The sequence below is a fragment of the Triticum aestivum genome, chromosome 2D (genome assembly GCF_018294505.1).
Source record: "Triticum aestivum cultivar Chinese Spring chromosome 2D, IWGSC CS RefSeq v2.1, whole genome shotgun sequence".
Lineage (NCBI taxonomy): Eukaryota > Viridiplantae > Streptophyta > Magnoliopsida > Poales > Poaceae > Triticum > Triticum aestivum.
The window spans coordinates 291,192,192-291,210,722 of NC_057799.1; the positions used below are offsets into that span (position 1 = coordinate 291,192,192).

At 47.2% G+C, this 18,531-nt stretch overlaps 1 long non-coding RNA gene across 1 annotated transcript; it reads left to right on the plus strand.

Annotated features, from left to right (window-relative positions):
• Positions 1 to 12,640: 12,640 nt before the first annotated feature.
• LOC123052801 (uncharacterized) lies at positions 12,641 to 18,304 on the plus strand. The gene is made up of 3 exons (XR_006425078.1): positions 12,641 to 13,228; positions 16,717 to 16,841; positions 17,746 to 18,304. It is a non-coding gene; the product is annotated as an uncharacterized lncRNA (long non-coding RNA).
• The last annotated feature ends 227 nt before the right edge of the window (positions 18,305 to 18,531 follow it).

The following is an 18,531-nucleotide window of genomic DNA, read 5'->3' on the forward strand; positions in this document are numbered from 1 at the left end:
TAGTTGGTCGCCAAGCTTGCCTTCCACGCCAAGGAGAGTCCAATCTGGACACGGGTACAGTCTTCGGCCTTCATGTCTTCACAGCCCATCAGTCCGGCCCATGGATAACAGGCCGGACGCCCGAGGACCCCTTAGTCCAGGACTCCCTCAGTAGCCCCTGAACCTGGCTTCGATGACGAGGAGTCCGGCGCGCAGATTGTCTTCGGCATTGCAAGGCGGGTTCCCTTCTTCCCGAACTCCAAGATAATCTTCGAACGCAATGATAGTATCCGGACCTGTCACACGCACCATACACAACCACAGAGAAAATATAGTTTGTACACGAATCCAATCTGCTGACAAATGTTTTGTAGAATGACATCACGTTCGACCGGTCATAATTCCGAACCGTTTCTGTGTCCGCTGCTCCACGTCCCGAGACGCGGTTGCCATTGGCACGTCTTGTCAAAGCAGAGATCGTGTCCCCTTATCGTGGGATTTTCATCAATGTGGGTATGGGTAACCCAACCAGGCCGTTTATACAGCCCTTGGGAACAGGCGAATTCTAAGGCGAGTGGGGAGGCGTTCAATATTCACTGCCTTCATAAAGGGATAAGGATTCCCTCTTCCTCTCCAACACCCTCTCTCCATCTCTGCCCTCCCAATCTCGAGCTCCACTGCCCAAGTTCTTATCTCCTTTCCACTCGAGCTAGCACTCAACCATGTCCGGATCCGGAGGTCAGGGCAAGTGGATGGTCTCCTCCGTCAAGGTGGAGGACATTACTGAGCTTCGGGCGGCCGGATACTTGGCGAAGGGAATCGCCCATCGTTTACCGGCCGAGGGGCAAGTCGTCCCCACGCCGGAGCCCAACGAGAGGGTGGTATTCCTCCCTCATTTCTTCCGCGGACTAGGGTTCCCACTCCACCCTTTCGTCCGCGGGCTGATGTATTATTACGGGATAGATTTCCACGATCTGTCCCCGAACTCCTTCCTCAACATCTTGGCGTTTATCATCGTGTGTGAGGCCTTCCTTCGCATCCAACCCCACTTCGGGCTATTGCTCAAAGTCTTCAATGTGAAGCCGAAGGTGGTGGATGGCCAGCATGCGGAGTGCGGGGGAGCCATGGTGAGTAAGCTGTCAAAGGTCTCCTGGCCGAAAGGTACTTTCGTGGAGACAGTAAAGGAGTGGCAGAAATAATGGTTCTACATCACAGAACCCCGCGGCACCACCTGGGCCGCAGCTGCCGAATTCCGCTCCAATGCTCCCATGCGACTCACCTCCTGGTTCGAGAAGAGTCCGAACTGGTGTTCGCCCGATGAGCTGATAGCGCTGCAAACGCGCGTTCAAAGTATGATAGCCAAGAACGTCAAGCTTGTCGATGTAATCCAGGTGATGCTAGTTCGCCGGATCCTCCCGTGCCAGCATAGAAGTTGCCCTCTATGGGAGTTTAACCCGAAGAAGCACCAAACTCTGGAGAGCCTCTTCGAAACCACTCATGAAGGTGCCTGGAAGTTGCTCTTTAAGGGCAACGAGAAACCGCCGGCCACAGATTCAGATCGTGGGCACGATTGCAAACACCTCGCCAGCGAGGTATGTTATTTTTGACGTATCCCCTACTCAATTGTTTCGAGGATGATGTCTGAGTTTATTATTGCTTTTTCAGGATTGGATGGAGAGGGCGAAACGGATCCAGTGTCCGGTGCCGCTGCCTGAAGAACCGGTCATCCCGCGTCTGGCGAAGATGCTGGTGCCGGCGCCGTATAAGGCGCTAGAGAAGAAGGCCAAGGGGGCCAAAAGTGGCCCCCGTCGCAAGGGCACTTCGGACGTGACGTCCGAAGACGAGGAAGCCCAGTCCTCTGTCCCTGAGGACGACGACGAGGAAGAGGAGAAGAACCCTCCCCCTAAGGAGAAGAAGAGGGGGCCTCTACGAATCTGGAGGCGGGAACGCCCAAGAAGGGGAAGGGCGCCCCTGTAGTCAACACCGCGTGGGACGTTGACAATAGTCCGGAGCGACGCCTCCGCACTAAGCCTCGGGCCGCATCATAAGTACTATGACTCTCGTACATAAGTGCACCCGGCGTCTCCTTTTCATTGTTTTAACGTAATTAATTGTGCCATTGCAGTCCGGCCCGTGGCAGCATCCAGCGATCCTCATCTGGGGGTTCGTTGGATCCGGCGGAAATGGCCAGTATGTCGCCGCCGCCCGCTTATTCCCCTGAGGCCAAGGACGACATCGAAGTGTTGTCCCAGAGGACCGCTCCGAGCCGGGGAGGGCCCCAGGACGCTGTCCTGGAGGCGCCGCAAGGCGAGACCTCCGCTGCCGGACACCCGGGGGAGCAGATCCCCATGGAGACTGGCGAAAAGGGACGTATTCAGTTCGGCCCTCAGCCGAATATGATTCCGGAGACCAATACGGCCCCGGAATCCGGCGTGCACCCTCCTCCGAAGGAGGGAGGTGCGCCAATTCCATTGGTGGCCCCTGTCTAACCAGGGGCACCGGATAACCTGATGGAGGCGCTAAGAGGCGCCTCCATTGTGGACGAGCACCGTGTCCTTATGGGTATGGTGATCGAGAAGGTTCAGTCCGTCAAGAGCGGACTAAATGAGGCCTTCAATAGTCTGTTGACAGGTTTTGAGGTAAGTCTCGTAGAAAGAGAACACCCCGTGCTGATAGTAGCCCCTGAGACACTGTCCGGTGTTCGGAAAGAAAGGCCGGACAGAGGATCAACCCTTTGTAGGAGACTAACTTTGATATGTATGAATGAGCAGGCGTCGATGTTGGCCGTGACCTCGCATGCTGCCGAAGTCTCTGAACTAAAGCAGAGGTTGGAGCGGGCCGAGAACGAGCTCGGCGAGGTGAAGATTCAGCTCCAGGAGAAGCAAGGTGAATGACGCCTTGCTTTGTATTCGGAAAGAATAAGCGGTGAGTATTGACCGGAATGTCATAATATGTGTAGGGGCGGTGATCGAGGTCGAGGCCCTGAAAAATGCCCTGTCCGAAGCCGAGGGGAAGGCTGTCCAGCAGCAAGCCGCCCGTAAGAAGCTCAAGGCCCGGGTCAGCGAGGTCCAGCAGGAGCTCCAGGACGCAGTGAAGAAGTGCGAAGCCTTGGAGCGGGAGGCGTCGGTTCAAGAGACCGAACTTACCAAGGCTCGCCAGAGCGCGGAGACCGCACAGAATGAAGCCCGGGGCGCTCTCCGGGAGATCCAGGAGGCCAAGAAGATTGCGGCGGGTAAGGCTTTTAACATGCAAAGCAAGTATGCGGAGAGGAAGTACCTTTTACTAACCCGGATCCGGAGTTGCCCAGGGGGTTTTGCGGATCTACCCCACAGCGTGTCCGATGCCATGGAGTTCTTCCGAGCCAGAGAAGGGAATTCCACGGAGAAGCTGTTCTGGTCGCAGTATCCTGTGCCAGAACATCCGGTGCCCTTCGTCGATCAACTGAAGCAGTTGGTCGAGCTGCACAGGGTGGCCGAACTGGCCATGAAGGATTTGATAATCCGGTTGTGGCCAGCCGAAGCTATACCTAGCAGTTATTTTGGCCTCGTGAAGCAGATGATGGAGGCTTGTCCACGGCTAGACATCGTCAAGCAATCAGTCTGCATCGAAGGTGCCCGCATGGCCTTCGCTCGTTGCAAGATGTGGTGGGCGAAGATGGACGCCGTCGAGGTGGCCAAGGGGCCGCCGGAGGGCAAGGAGCACCGCACACCCGAGCGATATTTTGCGGATGTCTTGGAGGGGTCTCGACTTGCAGCAGCGCAGTGCGGGCAGGACATTATTTTCGAATGAAGACATTCGTTTTTTGTCTTTTGCCTTGTATGATGAAAACAAATCCGGTTTGTAATATAATGTTTGTTATGTTTTGATTGTTTCCTCCTGTGCGGCCGTGTTGTATGGAATCTGAGGGTTGACCAGTCATCGGCTTCTGCCCTCACGTAGGTAGTACGGAGGTGTTCGGGATGGAATCTAAACAATCTTGATCCAATTATATGGTCCTTGAAGGAGTTGTTTAGCGCAACGAACCAGGCAATCAGACTGTGCGGCTTAACCGCCCTCACTTAGCCATAGGAGTTTTATAATAAAACATAGGCGCATCCCCTGGTATATGAACCAGAGTGCTGTCAGCGTCTGATCGGGAAGTACCGATCCTTCGCGAAATGCTGAAAAAATCTCCAACGATTTGTGACCTCCGAACAGCTGACCGGCTCTCGCCGCATCATGACAGTCAGTTTTCGGCTTTCTCTATTGAGGTGCTCATCCGGTTTAGACCAGGGCACAATCACAGTAGTTCTCCCTTTACTACCCTAGCCGATGTAGCGGAACGTAGGGTAGCAAGCACAGGAGCCGGGCAACCCAACTATTGACGAAAGACATGATTCGGAGACAATGCATATAATGCTAAATTCGGGGTGCCGAACTTATCTATAAGGAGTGTTCGGACTTTGTTGTCGTATTATGGGGCGATAGGGAGCCCCTGGCGAATATGAAACGTGCCAAAGTGCACGGGTGCGAGGATATAAGTAATTAATAGCAACGGGAAACAGAAAAAGAGCAGAGGTAGTATCTGGGGCCCCTTGACTTGGGCCGTAAACTGCTTCCATTATGCTTGGGTTAATGCGTCAAAGCGCATTTATACAAATAATGCGATAAGCAACCGGCTATTTAGCATGCCAGAACCAGAGTAGAGCTGCATTTGGGTACTGAAAGACAGGTAGAGTAGTCGTTGGATTGTCCTCTAGGGCTTCCCCTGTATGCCTGTGCTCTGCGCCAATCTGGTGTACTTGTCCTTTGACAGGACCGGTAATCAGGCCGTCGAAGGGGGCCTGTATGAAAGGTACCTGAAAAAAAGGAAAAAAAGACGAAATAGTAAGGGTACCAGTGAGTCCGGGATTGGTGTAGCCGAACTACAAGCTAACTGTGCCTCCGTCGATGCCCATGGGATTTTGAGTGCGTAATTATGTACGCGTGGTGCGGATGCCGCTACCTCATCAGGACTGGGACGAAGGCCGGATTGCTAATAGAGCTCTTGACGAGCCGAACCGTCCTGCTGCAGTGTGGTCCGGACTCTCTTAGTGATGTCCAGGGGCTCGGCAGCCGGATTACGGTTCTGCTTGAGAAGGCCGCTCTGTACCTCTGCTGCTAGGGCGGCTTTGTGCTCCTCTGTTCGGAGGGAGCGTTCAGTGTTGCCATTGACTATTATGACGCCGCGTGGACCGGGCATCTTGAGCTTGAGATAGGCGTAGTGTGGCACTACGTTGAATCTAGCAAACGCGGTGCATCCGAGAGTGTGTGGCAGCCGCTGCGGAAGGGGACGATATCGAAGATTAACTCCTCGCTTCGGAAGTTGTCCGGGGAGCCGAAGACCACCTCCAGCGTGATTGAGCCCGTACAACGGGCCTCTACGCCTGGTATGACTCCTTTAAAGGTAGTCTTTGTGGGTTTGATTCGTGAGGGATTAATGCCCATCTTCCGCACTGTATCTTGATAGAGCAGGTTGAGGCTGCTACCACCGTCCATTAGGACTCGTGTTAGGTGAAATCCGTCGATGATTGGGTCGAGGACCAGTGCGGCCGAACCGCCATGGCGGATACCAGTTGGGTGATCTCGACGATCGAAGGTGATCGGGAATGACGACCACGGATTGAATTTTGGGGCGACTGGCTCTACCGCGTAGACGTCCCTGAGTGCTCGCTTATGCTCCCTTTTGGGTATGTGTGTAGCGTATATCATGTTCACCATTTTGATTTGAGGGGGAACTTTCTTCTGCCCCCCAGTGTTCGGCTACCGGGTCTCTTCGTCCTCGTCCTCACTTTGTGATCCCTTTTCTTTGCTCTCGGCATTTAACTTGCCAGCATGTTTGAAAACCCAACAATCTCTGTTGGTATGATTCACTTGTTTGTCTGGGGTGCCATGTATCTGGCACGGACGATCGTTTATGTGGTCCAAGCTGGATGGTCCCTCATTGTTCCTTTTGTAGGGCTTCTTCCGTTGACCGGACTTGGAGCCGCTGAATTCGGCGTTAACTGTGGTGTCATCGGTGTTGTCGCCATTGCTTCGGCGTTTGTGTCTATTGCGCCGGAGCTTGCCGGTGCTATTCTTGGCCTTGGAGGGGCCTGCCTCGCTGGCTGTGTTTTTGCTACGAGCCAGCCATCTGTCCCCACCCGTGCAAAAGCGAGTCATGAGTGCTGTGAGGGCTGCCATGGATTTCGGCTTTTCTTGGCCGAGGTGGTGGGCGAGCCATTCGTCACGGATGCTGTGTTTGAAGGCTGCTAGGGCTTCGGCATCCGGACAGTCAACGATCTGGTTCTTTTTGGTTAGGAACCTAGTCCAGAATTTTCTGGCTGATTCTCCAGATTGTTGGACTATATGACTTAAGTCATCGGCATCTGGTGGCCGGACATAAGTACCTTGGAAGTTGTCAAGAAAAGCTTCTTCCAAGTCCTCCCAGCTGTCGATGGAATTTTCAGGCAGGCTGTTTAACCAGTGTCTAGCTGGCCCTTTTAATTTTAGTGGGAGGTATTTGATGGCGTGGAGGTCATCTCCTCGAGCCATATGGATGTGGAGAATAAAATCTTTGATCCACACTGCGGGATCGGTTGTTCCGTCGTATGATTCAATGTTGACGGGCTTGAACCCCTCGGGGAATTCGTGATCCAGTACTTCGTGTGTGAAGCAGAGAGGGTGTGCGGCGCTTCTATATCGGGCCGCGTCGCGGCGCACCTCCGATGGAGTCCGTCTACGGTTATCGGCCCTGGCGTGACTTGGTTTGTCGCGTCCGAATAGGTAGCCGTCATCCCGAGTCGGGAAGCGTCCTCACGATTCGTAGATTGATCTGTGTGTCCTGCTCTACTATCCAGTTCCTGCCAAAGGTCGTATGTATAGTCCCGAGCTGTTTTGTCTCTGTTTTCGCGGGGCGGTAGGGCAGGCTGTTGTTTGGCCAGAGTTGCCGTTTTATCCCGACCGCGGGGTGGTCAGTCCGCCGCACTATCCCGACCAGGTGGTGGTCGTTCCGCATTGCGCGAGGGAGGTACAGGATCTGGTGCCACCTCATCGAACCGAGGTAGCAGTCTGTGCTTCGGGTAACTCTTGGCTGGGCGCTTGAGGCCGTATTCTTCGGCTGCCAGGACATCGGTCCATCTGTCAATGAGTAGGTCTTGATCGGCTTGGAGCTGCTGCTGCTTTTTCTTCTGGCTTCTAGCACTAGCTATTAGTTGGCGCTTGAAGCGCTCCTGCTCGAGGGTTGCCTCAGGCACGATGAAATCCTCGCTGCTGAGGCTCTCCTCATCCTCGAAGACTGGACGATAACGATCGTCATCCGGGTCATTGGGCATGGCCTGTTTATCAGGGTTAACTTGCCCGTTGTCTTGTTCCTCCTGTTCGGATGCTACTCCAATAGGGTCTTCATTGTTTTCGGCGTCGCCCGGAGTACTATTTTCTTCGGTGCCAGTGTTGCCATCTTTTGAGCGACGAGGCTTAGAACGGCGTTTAGGGCGCCGGTGTTTGGACTGTGTCTCAGAAGGTTTGTTCGCAATTGGATCTTCTTTGTCATCGTCGCTAGCTTTTTTAGGCGTGTCAACCATGTACACATCATACGAAGAGGTGGCCGTCCAACGTCCAGTGAATGGCGGGTCTTGGCCTTGCTCCTTGTCGGCATCGTCGTCCATACCGTCGATGTCTTCGGAGCCATAATCAAGCACGTCGGTTAAGTCATCGACAGTGGCTATGAAGTGGGTGGCGGGTGGGAAGCAAAATTCCCCATCGTCAGCCTCTAGTTCGAACCGGACATAGTTGGGCTGTGAGTCCCCCGCCAAGGACAGGTTTTTTAACGAGTTTAGCACGTCGCCCAGGGGCGAGTGTTGGAAGATGTCTGCGGCGTCGAATTCGAAAATCGATAACCGATCCAGCTCGGTGTCCGCAGGCGTACCTGGTTCGGAACTTATAGCCGGAGACGAGTCCGGAGTTCCGAATATTGCAAGGTGTCGAGTCCGTGTGCGGCCCCAACGCCGTGGACTCTGTGGCCTCGGATGGCGCAATCTGCTCCGGATTTAAGGCTGTTGCAGCAACATGAACCATCTCCTGGATGTGATCCGATGACAGATTTAAGTCATGTTGATCGGAGCGAGGGGGAGCGATCGCCGCGGTCTCGAATCTGTCGAAGATCAGGTCTCCACGGATGTCTGCGACGTAGTTCAAGCTTCCAAATCTGACTTGATGGCCAGGGGCGTAGCTGTCGATCTGCTCCAGATGGCCACGCGAGTTGGCCCGCAGTACGAAGCCGCCGAATATGAAGATCTGTCCGGGGAGGAAGGTTTCTCCCTGGACAGCGTCACTATCGACGATTCAAGGGGCCATCGAACCTTTCGTCGACGGCATAGTGGAACTCTCAATGAAAGCACCAATGTCGGTGTCAAAACCGGCGGATCTCGGGTAGGGGGTCCCGAACTATGCGTCTAGGATCGATGGTTACAGGAGACAGGGGACACGATGTTTACCCAGGTTCGGGCCCTCTCTATGGAGGTAATACCCTACTTCCTGCTTGATTGATCTTGATGAATATGAGTGTTACAAGAGTTGATCTACCACGAGATCGTAATGGCTAAACCCTAGAAGTCTAGCCTGTATGACTATGGTAATGAGTATATCCCTTCCGGACTACACCATCCGGTTTATATAGACACCGGGGAGATCTAGGGTTACATAGAGTTGGTTACATAGGAAGGAATCTTCATAGTTGGTCGCCAAGCTTGCCTTCCACGCCAAGGAGAGTCCAATCCGGACACGGGTACAGTCTTCGGCCTTCATGTCTTCACAGCCCATCAGTCCGGCCCATGGATAACAGGCCGGACGCCCGAGGACCCCTTAGTCCAGGACTCCCTCGGCGACATCCTAGGTCGGGAAGGAGAAATGGTGTGAGCGGCTATGGATAAAGAGCAGGCATAATTCAACTCATATTGCAGCGACCGAGCGGCCCTAGAGGAGCAGGCGAAACCCTAGTCGATGGAGAATGCCATGGCTTCGTGTGGGAAAGAGTCGGGCAGGCACAGGGGGGTGTTCATGTTGGTGGCTAGCGCTACAGCCTCGCCGTGTGATTTCGTAAGCAGCAGAGATGTGGTGACCTCCCGCTTCACATGTAAGTACTTCTATTCTTAGTATAAATTGTAATAGCACTCATGAATTATAGAATTTGGCTACGCTCATGCCGACCATTGTTGATAAGTTCAGTTGATGTTTTAGTGCTATAAGGAACGATGGTTTAATAGGGAACAGAGGTGTAGTTGTACACGTCTACATGAGTAGCAATGCGAGGAGCAGTATCTGGTGCAGATCGATGAACTGTTGAAATGATGTGGAAAGGTACATATTACTAAGTGTTGCAATATTCTGAGCATTTATGCATGAATTCAAATCGACTCTTTAACCAAGTAGTATGTAAAACTATACCTTATCATGGTAATTAATGTGCAATTGCAATTTCACGGGCTTTTCTTTCTGGTGCAGGTAGTCTCTAGACATGACAACAATATATGTATCTACATCAACAATTTTCTTGGTTTTACTAACAAGCACATAAGGCAGTAAGCCTCAGGTATATCAAATATGATTTTGGTTTATTTCTTTATGAACACCCCTTAATTCACTTGGGATTTGTATTCACACTTCTGAAAGTAAGGTTGCGTAGTTGATCTTAATACGGTCATATCTTATGGCCTTAATCACAAACACAGTCCTAATTATATTGGGCAATTCAACATTTCTATTGACAATTAGTTTTGGTTATTTTGCAAACTGCATTAAGCGCATTAGTTACCATTTATTTATTCTACAGATTACACGTCCGCCATTGTTGGTTCTTTCACTCCTGGCCTCCTCCATTACCAGTGACAGACACGATCATACATATGCAAATAACTTAACTTGACAAGCTCCAACTTGAATCCAGATTATACAGTCATCACCGTAAGAACTGAGTACTGCATCCCTTCCAATTTAGAAAGGCTACCGGTCAATCTGTGTTTTACAAGACCTGAGTTGTTTTACAAGATACATGGGCACTGCAGCGAATCTCTAATGTTACTGTTTATTCTTTGGTGTCATTAATTTCTTTGTACCAATGGACATGGTAATCTGCAGGGAGTGAGCATCTAGGAAGAATGCAGTGAACATAATTGATGCACTGATACAATAATAAAATCAGAACAATGGCAGTTCCCAGTTTTTGCAGAAACAGAGTAAAGAGTAGTGTCATGAAAGAGAATAGTTCAATTTTGAACTGTATATTTGACGGAACAGTTATTTGGAATTCAAATTTACTTAATTTTAAGTAACATAAGAATTCTGAACTGCATACACTGTACAGTGTTGTTCAAGACATGATTATTTAGATCTGGGCAGATAATTTTGATGTGAGATGGGTTGTAAATAACATTATAACAATTGTTCTTTATACATTCTTGAAGCTAGACATGGTGTTTTTCTTTTATGGTCCCATACTTATTCCTATAGCCTTTGTTTCCTCGTCTCTGCCCACTGATTCATTTTCTTTCGCTCCTCCATATTTGCATGTATTCTTAATTTTGCTTCTTTTTCCTTGATATGCTAAACCCTATTTTTTTCACTAAAATGAAGTTTTTTCCAATTACTTTTGCGTCTATGCATTATAATATGGATCAACAAATGAATATCGTTAGGCTCACAGTGTGTGCTTTTTATCAGATAAAATGCATGTTTCTCAAGAGACACAAATTGCAGCTGACTCAGAATGAGGATAGCAACATTTGCTTCTCCTAGGTACTTTCATTTGCTGACATTCAACTGTTTTGGTTGTTTCCATTTAGCCAAGGCCCATCAATTAGCTACAAGACAGTGCGTTGCCGCGTCCGTTTATTTGTTTATGCCAAAAAATATTATGTTTCATGCGTCCATATATTTAATTGTACAAATAGGCGGACGCGGCAACGCGCGCCTTCAATGATCTAGTGTACATAATAATCAACAAGAGTATATTATTTTGATTAACCTTGACTCCAGCCCATCAAAATAGCATGTTTCATATAATTGGTTTGGAGCACACGCTATGTCTACTTACCAAATCTTTTAGACCTACTTCCAAATCTTGCAAACCAACCTCTATCCAAGAAACAAATTGTTGCATCAATGCTACTATTTCTATACCATTAAAATTGTAGTTTTTCCTGTCATGTTTCCACGTTGATTTCCATGTGATGTAGCTTAACTTTGATGCAAAGTACTTAAGCCTGAATGTAGACACTGGTTTGGCTAGAAGACATATGATCTTACTTTTGGTCTTTTCACAAGTGTCTTCTCATTCCTGAAGCAGAAGAAGAGCTTGCTTCTTCACAGGTGTTGTTACTTACAAGGGAAACAACATGAGCGAGATGAGGCTTTGAGGTCAGTGGAGAACTTGATTGACTTGTGATATAATGCCCAATAGGAATACCAAAGTTTGCACTTTCCCAAAGGAAATATATATGATGCGTGTTTGTGTCACAAGATATATTGCTGACGTGGATTATTGTAATATCACATTGAATCTTTTCCACATTCCTTATGTATGTATCATAAAATTGTACACTCAATGCAGGTAATCAATTCTGTAGTGATAGCAGTACCAATTACTCTTGCTAATTTGTTGTTATAGTTACATATTATTTTGTTGGCAAAGAAGCAAATAGTCTTTTCCACATTCCTTATGTATGTATCATAAAATTGTACACTCAATGCAGGTAATCAATTCTGTAGTGATAGCAGTACCAATTACTCTCACTAATTTGTTGTTATAGTTACATATTATTTTGTTGGCAAAGAAGCAAATAGCGTTGGAGATGTTAGAACGTGAGCCAAAGGCACGAGTATAAAAGTCTTCTGCTTGGGAGAAGTTATTTAAGAAATTTGTTGATTCCTCATTGGATTGCAATCAGTTCAACTCATTTATTTCTTATTAGTTTTTTCGTAAAATCTTGAGCACAGTGTGTATATTTGTACTGCTACTAGGGTGATACATGAATTGATTTGTAAATAGAATTGTTTGCGGATGTTCTCCCAAACTGCTACTTGTTGTACCCCTATTTGCTATGAGGCGTTGTTGATGGGAGCACGAAATATTGTCGTACATCACATTCCCGCTGATGAGGTCTTAAATGCAGTAACTTACGCAAAATAGAGATACACCAAATTTCATACTCTGGGCAGAATAACTTTCATTATGTGGAGTGGTTACTATGATTTTCCTTGCAACAAATATGCATGTGCACTAATAACTGTAGCCACTATTTGTTACAATCGCACAAGGATATGTGTTTCTGTTCTATCATTTAGCTTCTTAGTAGGTACCGTCTTGTGCAAGCTACTAGTTGATGGTTGTACTTGCCTGAAAGTTTCAGAAATTGTTGCTCCCAGTTGTTTGAATATTTTCAATTTAGAATACGTTTTTAAACTTTGGGGGAAATTACATCATTTATAAAACAAGATTTTCTGTTTAGAATACGTTCATAAACTTTTAGGGGCGATCATATCATTTATATGTTTAATGTCTTCTTATGTACCCCCTCTGTACCGTTTTATTTGTCGCTGGGCAACCCCAGTACAAATTCTGTAACGCTACAATATTTTCTCAGTTTTCAAATTTACCTCTCCACCTGATCCACTTGCTCGCAACGCTCACTCGCTCTCCGTCGCTGCACCACTCACTCGCTCGCTGGAATACCCTTCCCTCGTCGCCTCTCCTCTCCGTCGCCGCCTTCTCCCTCTCCTCGTCGCCGCCTTCCCCCTCTCCTCATCGCTGGCCTCTTCCTCTTCCCGTCGCCGGCCTGTTCCACCGCCCCTTTCTCCCCACTACCCCGCCTTCACTCACACCCCGTAGGTTAAAAAATTGATTCTTTTTGCGTCGGCGATGAGCTTCTCTGCGACGGAGGCGTGGATGTGTAGCGGCGCCAGAGCTGGATACGGGCTACGGGGGCGTGGATGTCGAGCGGTGCCCGAGCGGACCTAGAGCGGCGACGGAGCGGCGGATCTGACGAGTCGGGGCAGCAGAGCGACAGTGGAGCCTCGAAGCGAAGCGGCACGGGAGGCCGAGTGGGCAGGTGCCACCGGTGGCGGGACGAGCATCTGGAGAAGGAGGGCGACGCCGAGCTCGGTTGGGGCCTCCTCGGCGACCGCTGCGGCGAGGTCTGCGCACTCAGTCTCTAAGTGCCCGCCGCGGCGAGTTGTACGTACGCCAAGACCTTCTACGGTGAGCCCCTCACTCACTCAGCGCCGAGTACTCTGCAATCTGGTCCTCTATCAATAGCTTTTGCAGTAGTTCTTGCAGCGAATATGTCTTCCTATTCAAATACAGAAGCAACACCCGACGAGTACACAAACAAAGAGAATCTGTATACACATTCAAATACAGAAGCATCTGTATACACATTCAAAATACAGAAGCACTTTTCTTTTAATTAAACACTTGCAGTGGTATACTTGACTGAAATTAAACACTTGCAGTAATACTTTGACAAGGCTCTGCTTGATCAACTGGAGCTTAAACACTTGTAGTAGTACTTGCAGTTATACTTGACTGAATTTAAACACTTACAGTCTTTCTACTGCTGCTTGATCCACCGGAGTACTCTGGTACTTGATCAGTAGCTGTTTTGGTGTAGCAAGTGCAGCAGCTATAGTACTCCATTTGGTACTCCATCTGGAGACTTTAACTGGATCAGATTAGGTACTCCATTTGCTGTAGTACTCCAGTTAACTGAAACTAGTGACATCACTTGAAGCAACTTAAGTCTGAATAATCAAATTCATCATACACTATTACTTGAATCAAAGATTATGTGCTTGCAGTGGAGTGCATGCATTTTTGGAGTAGCATCAGTAGATGCTGTTACTTTTGCACATGAAGTACAGTACTGGAGTAGCAAGTATACCAGTATTATTGGAGTAAAAAAATCAGTTAAGTTGTGCAGTAGTGTACTCCTGCTTGCTCTTCTCTAAATCTTTTAAGTTAAATGAAACCTTTTTACTCCAGTAGAACTAGATGAATTTTGTCAGTACTGTGTATTTAAATGAATCTTTCACTGTGTATTTAAATGAAAGGGGAGTATAAATACTATTTGGTTAAAACCAAGATTCAGTATCTTGAACTACTCCAGTTGTTTAAATTTGACTTGGTGCAGTAATCCAATACTCCAAACTGTTGATGGACAGATGGACATTAGTTGGTGTAGTACTGCTTGGAGTAGCTTGCTGTAGAGATTTCTGTATTCTGCAGTTGAGTGCCAAAATACTCATTTTCATGCAGTGCCAAAATACTCCTTTTGATGCAGGTTTTTTAAAATTAGGATTTGGAGTAGGAGTAAAATTAAAAGGTTCTCTTCTTCTCTCTTCTTGTCTCTTCTTTCCTTTTATTAATTAAACTGGAACATTTCCTTTAATTAATTAAAGAAAAGGTTTTTGTTTAATTATAACCAGTGTACTCCAACCAGCCTGAAACTATATGAAGTCTAGTGTAGTGCTCCAGCCTGAAGCTATTATGTAGGCCTATAAAATTCTTGCTCTCTTCTCTTTCTCTTTATCTTTCTCTTCTCTTCTCTTAATTAATTAAATGAAACATTTTCAGTTAATCAAACTAAAATGATCATACAAATGGTTTTCTCCTATCCTACTACTCTCCTATCAAAGAATGATCATACAAATGGAGTAAAAGTACATATACTCCAACATACACATACAAATGGAGTAGTAGAAATATACACATACAAATGGAGTATGGAATGAAAAATCAATGGAGTATGGAGTAGTAAAAACACAAATGGATAGCCTCATCACAATCATCACAAGCCTCATCACAAGCAACTGAACAAGCCTCATCACAAGCAGCACAAGCCTCATCACAAGCAACTGAACAAGCCTCATCACAAGCAACACAAGCCTCATCACAAGCAACAGAGCATCATCACAAGCAACTGGACAAGCCTCATCACAAGCATCACAGCCTCATCGCAAGCATCACAAGCATCATCACTAGCATCACAATCATCATCACTGGCACAGCCTCATCGTAAGCCTCATGTCAAGCATCTGAACAAGTCTCATCTCAAGCATCTGAACAAGACTCATCACAAGCATCTGAACAAGCCTCGTGTCAAGCATCTGAACAAGCCTCATCTCAATCATCACAAGCAGCACAGGCCTCATCACTGAACCCTCTCCATTAGCCCTAGGTTGTGTAGGGCATTTGCATACACCTCCGGAGGGCATGATAGTCTCGGAGGTAGCTGCCCAAGGCCCTCAAGCCTTTCTTTGTTCACATGGGGTGTTTTATACCCATTGCCCCCTGCATGTTTCAGGATCTCAATCATGCATGTCTGCAGAGTTAGGAAAAATCTGTTGATCTTGTAAACCTCGTAGCCTTCAAATTCCTCCAAAACACCCTTAATAAGGTCTTGTAGTGTTTTAGGACTCAGACAATCTGTCAGGGATTGCAGCAAGTTGAAAAACCCAAGGTCAAGCACATCCAAATCAGGACTGTTGGCAGGTTGTTGTATTATTCTGATGTCAAGTCTAGTTTTTGCGACGGCTTCTAGAATTTCTGGGTCATTTGGCAAGATATGGGCCTTAGCATTATCCTGCTAAATGTAGATGGTCTGTCCAGCATCACTTTCGGGCCAAACAACTTGTATCGCTAGCAAGACCTTCTCTAGGAACTCCATCATCGAAAATCTGTCGACCTTTATTGATTTTGTCTCTATTGTACCTTTGGGCCTGTTGTCGCTTCTTCTTTGAGCAGGAACTTCTTTCATGAATGGCCTGATACCAATTTTCCCAGAGAAGGTCACGTTTCCTTCACCGTCCCACCTTGGCCTAGCAACGGCCGTTAAGAACATCACCTTGCCAATACAGTTGCCATGTATAGACCTCGTAGGCTTTTCCTCCCCATCCAGCAGATAATGTGTCTTATTCTTCTTTGTCATGTTAAACCACTCCTCGTCAATGGACAACATTATGCATAGTCTTGAACTTAGGCCTTGCAGTTGCTGTTGTTGCCTCATTAAGCATCGACAAACAAAATGTTATCCTGTCCATCTTATTCTTTTCCTTTAGAGCTGGCTTCACACAGTTTGTATGCCTCCTTATCAAATTCAGCATTAACTTTCTATGTAGTGTGGTAGGGCTACATCCCAGTTGCCAGGCTAGTGACCTAATAGTAGACCTCTTGTTCAATGGGATTGTTAGGATTTTTTCTAGTTTAATGTCCTTAGGCTTTCTTCCACAATTTCCTTTTCTCTGATTGGAAACATCCACCTCCTTACCTTCTTGAATTTGCAACATTGCTTTCTTCCAAATTCTTTGTATATTCCAAAAACCCACTCCAAATTTTTTTGCAATGTCTTGCTTATCAGTTTTCATAAAAATGCCTCCTCTACTCATACACAGTGTATGCAATGCTACATAAGCAGCAATTTTTTGCTGGTCATTGAGGGTTTTATTTTTCCTAGCAACTTGCCCAACACCTGCACCAAGACATACAACAAAGAATTGATTAAATGAAATGATCAAGTGATGAAGTGATGGAATGATCACGTGATGGAATGATCAACTGTAATTGTACCTTGATTTTGAACAATTTCATCTCCTTCCATTCCCTGTCCTGCATCTTCTTCCATTTCATCTCCCACACGTCTTCCATTTCATTTTCTGCATCTTCACCCATTTCATCCACATCTTCCGCAGGTGGAGTGAAGTTGAGGTCTGGGAGATCCATTTTCTCCTGAAGATATGAATATGTAAGAAGAAGTACAAGTAGAAGAAGTACAAGTGGAAGAAGAAGAAGAAGAAGAAGAAGAAGAAGAACTGGAGTATGAATATTGCTTTTACTCCATGTCAGACATCATATTCATATCTTCAGTTAGTGCTAATGTTTACTCCATGTCAATATTGTTGTTACTGTCAAATAGTGCTAATGTTTACTCTATGAAATAAACTACTCCATGTCAAGGTGAATCTTGTTTGCATTAGGAGTAGTTGCTGGAAATTTACTGAATTTTGTTTCCAGTAGATGCACTGAATTTCACATAAAGAGTACTCGAGTACATGGAGTTGATGCACTGAATTTTATTGAATTTTGTTGATGCACTGAGGTGGTCTCTGCATCACCACAAAAGTGCAGTAGCTTAAATTGGAACTTTATTGTTTTGGAATTTCCAGTAGCTTAACATTATTGTTATGTGCTTTGCTGAATTTAACTGGAGTAAATCAATGTAAACCAAAGACTGCTGTAAACCAAAGACTGTTGGAGTATGTATTGGCAAAAGGCAAGAGGCTCAAGATCTTGTTCAGTTAATTAGGAGGAGTGTACTACTGCTGTGGTTTCTCCATCTGGAGTACAACTCTTCTCTTCTCTTCTTCAGTTAATTAGGAGTAGTTTTAGAGGTAACTAACTGAAACTTTTTATCATGTTGACAACTGTAGCATGTGGACCTATCATGGTGATTTCATATCAAAATAGAGGAGTACTCCTGTTCATTTGGATAACTCATACAACAATTGATATGCATCAAACTTGGGATCAACAGTAGCATGTGGCCTTATCATTCTGGTTTTGGGTTGATTTAGTTAATCAAATTCCTCAATTGAGGAACACCTGGACTTTTCATTCCGGTCTTGGGATCAACAGTAGCATATGGACTTATCATTCTTGTTTCTGGATGATTTAGTTAGTCAATTTGACATCAATTGACCTGGTTTTTGGATAAATTGCAGGTTCTCTGCGCTGTCCGGGACGAGAAGAGGAGCAACAAGAATCAAGCCCAATACAGAGACGAGAGGAGCAGCAGAAGTGGACAACGCAGCGGCTGACCTCAAGCTCTTGATTGGAGTGGGGGAGGTGGCCGGCGAGGGATCTGTGGCCAGCAGGGAAGGATCGGAAGCTGCGGCGGAGCAGGCAGCCGGCGAGGGAGATGCGGACCGCAGCAGGGAAGGGCGGCCAGCGAGGGAGCTGCGGACCACCGCGGGGAAGGGCGGCCGGCGAGGGAGCTTCGGGCCGCGGCGGGGAAGGGCGGTCGGCTTGGGAGCTTCGGACTGCGGCGGGGAAGGACGCCGGAGACGCGGACGGCGGAGGAGCCCGACGGAAGGGAGGAGCGACGGCGGAGAAGCCTAGCGGAGGGAAGGAGCGACGGAGGAAGACGCCTCCCGATCGATTTCAAATCGAGGGTACTTTCGTACTTTCACACCATTTCACCTAGTCGGAACAGAACCTCCAGCGATAAATATTATGGAACATAGGGAGTATATACAAATTCCAACCATTCTACTGCCAAAATTGATGGGTGCGGCAATGCGCACCATCATGGTCTAGTCATGACTAATAACCAGTGGCGGACCAGGAATTCAAGTTAGCCAGGGCGAACATGTTAGGAAAAAATTGAAGCACAAATGCAAGTGTTTTCAACACAATAAATGGCCTCGAAAGATTCAGTTTCAATATGGATAAGATTCAACTATTAAGAACATGAAAAATTATATTAAAAACATCTTTGAAACTACTAA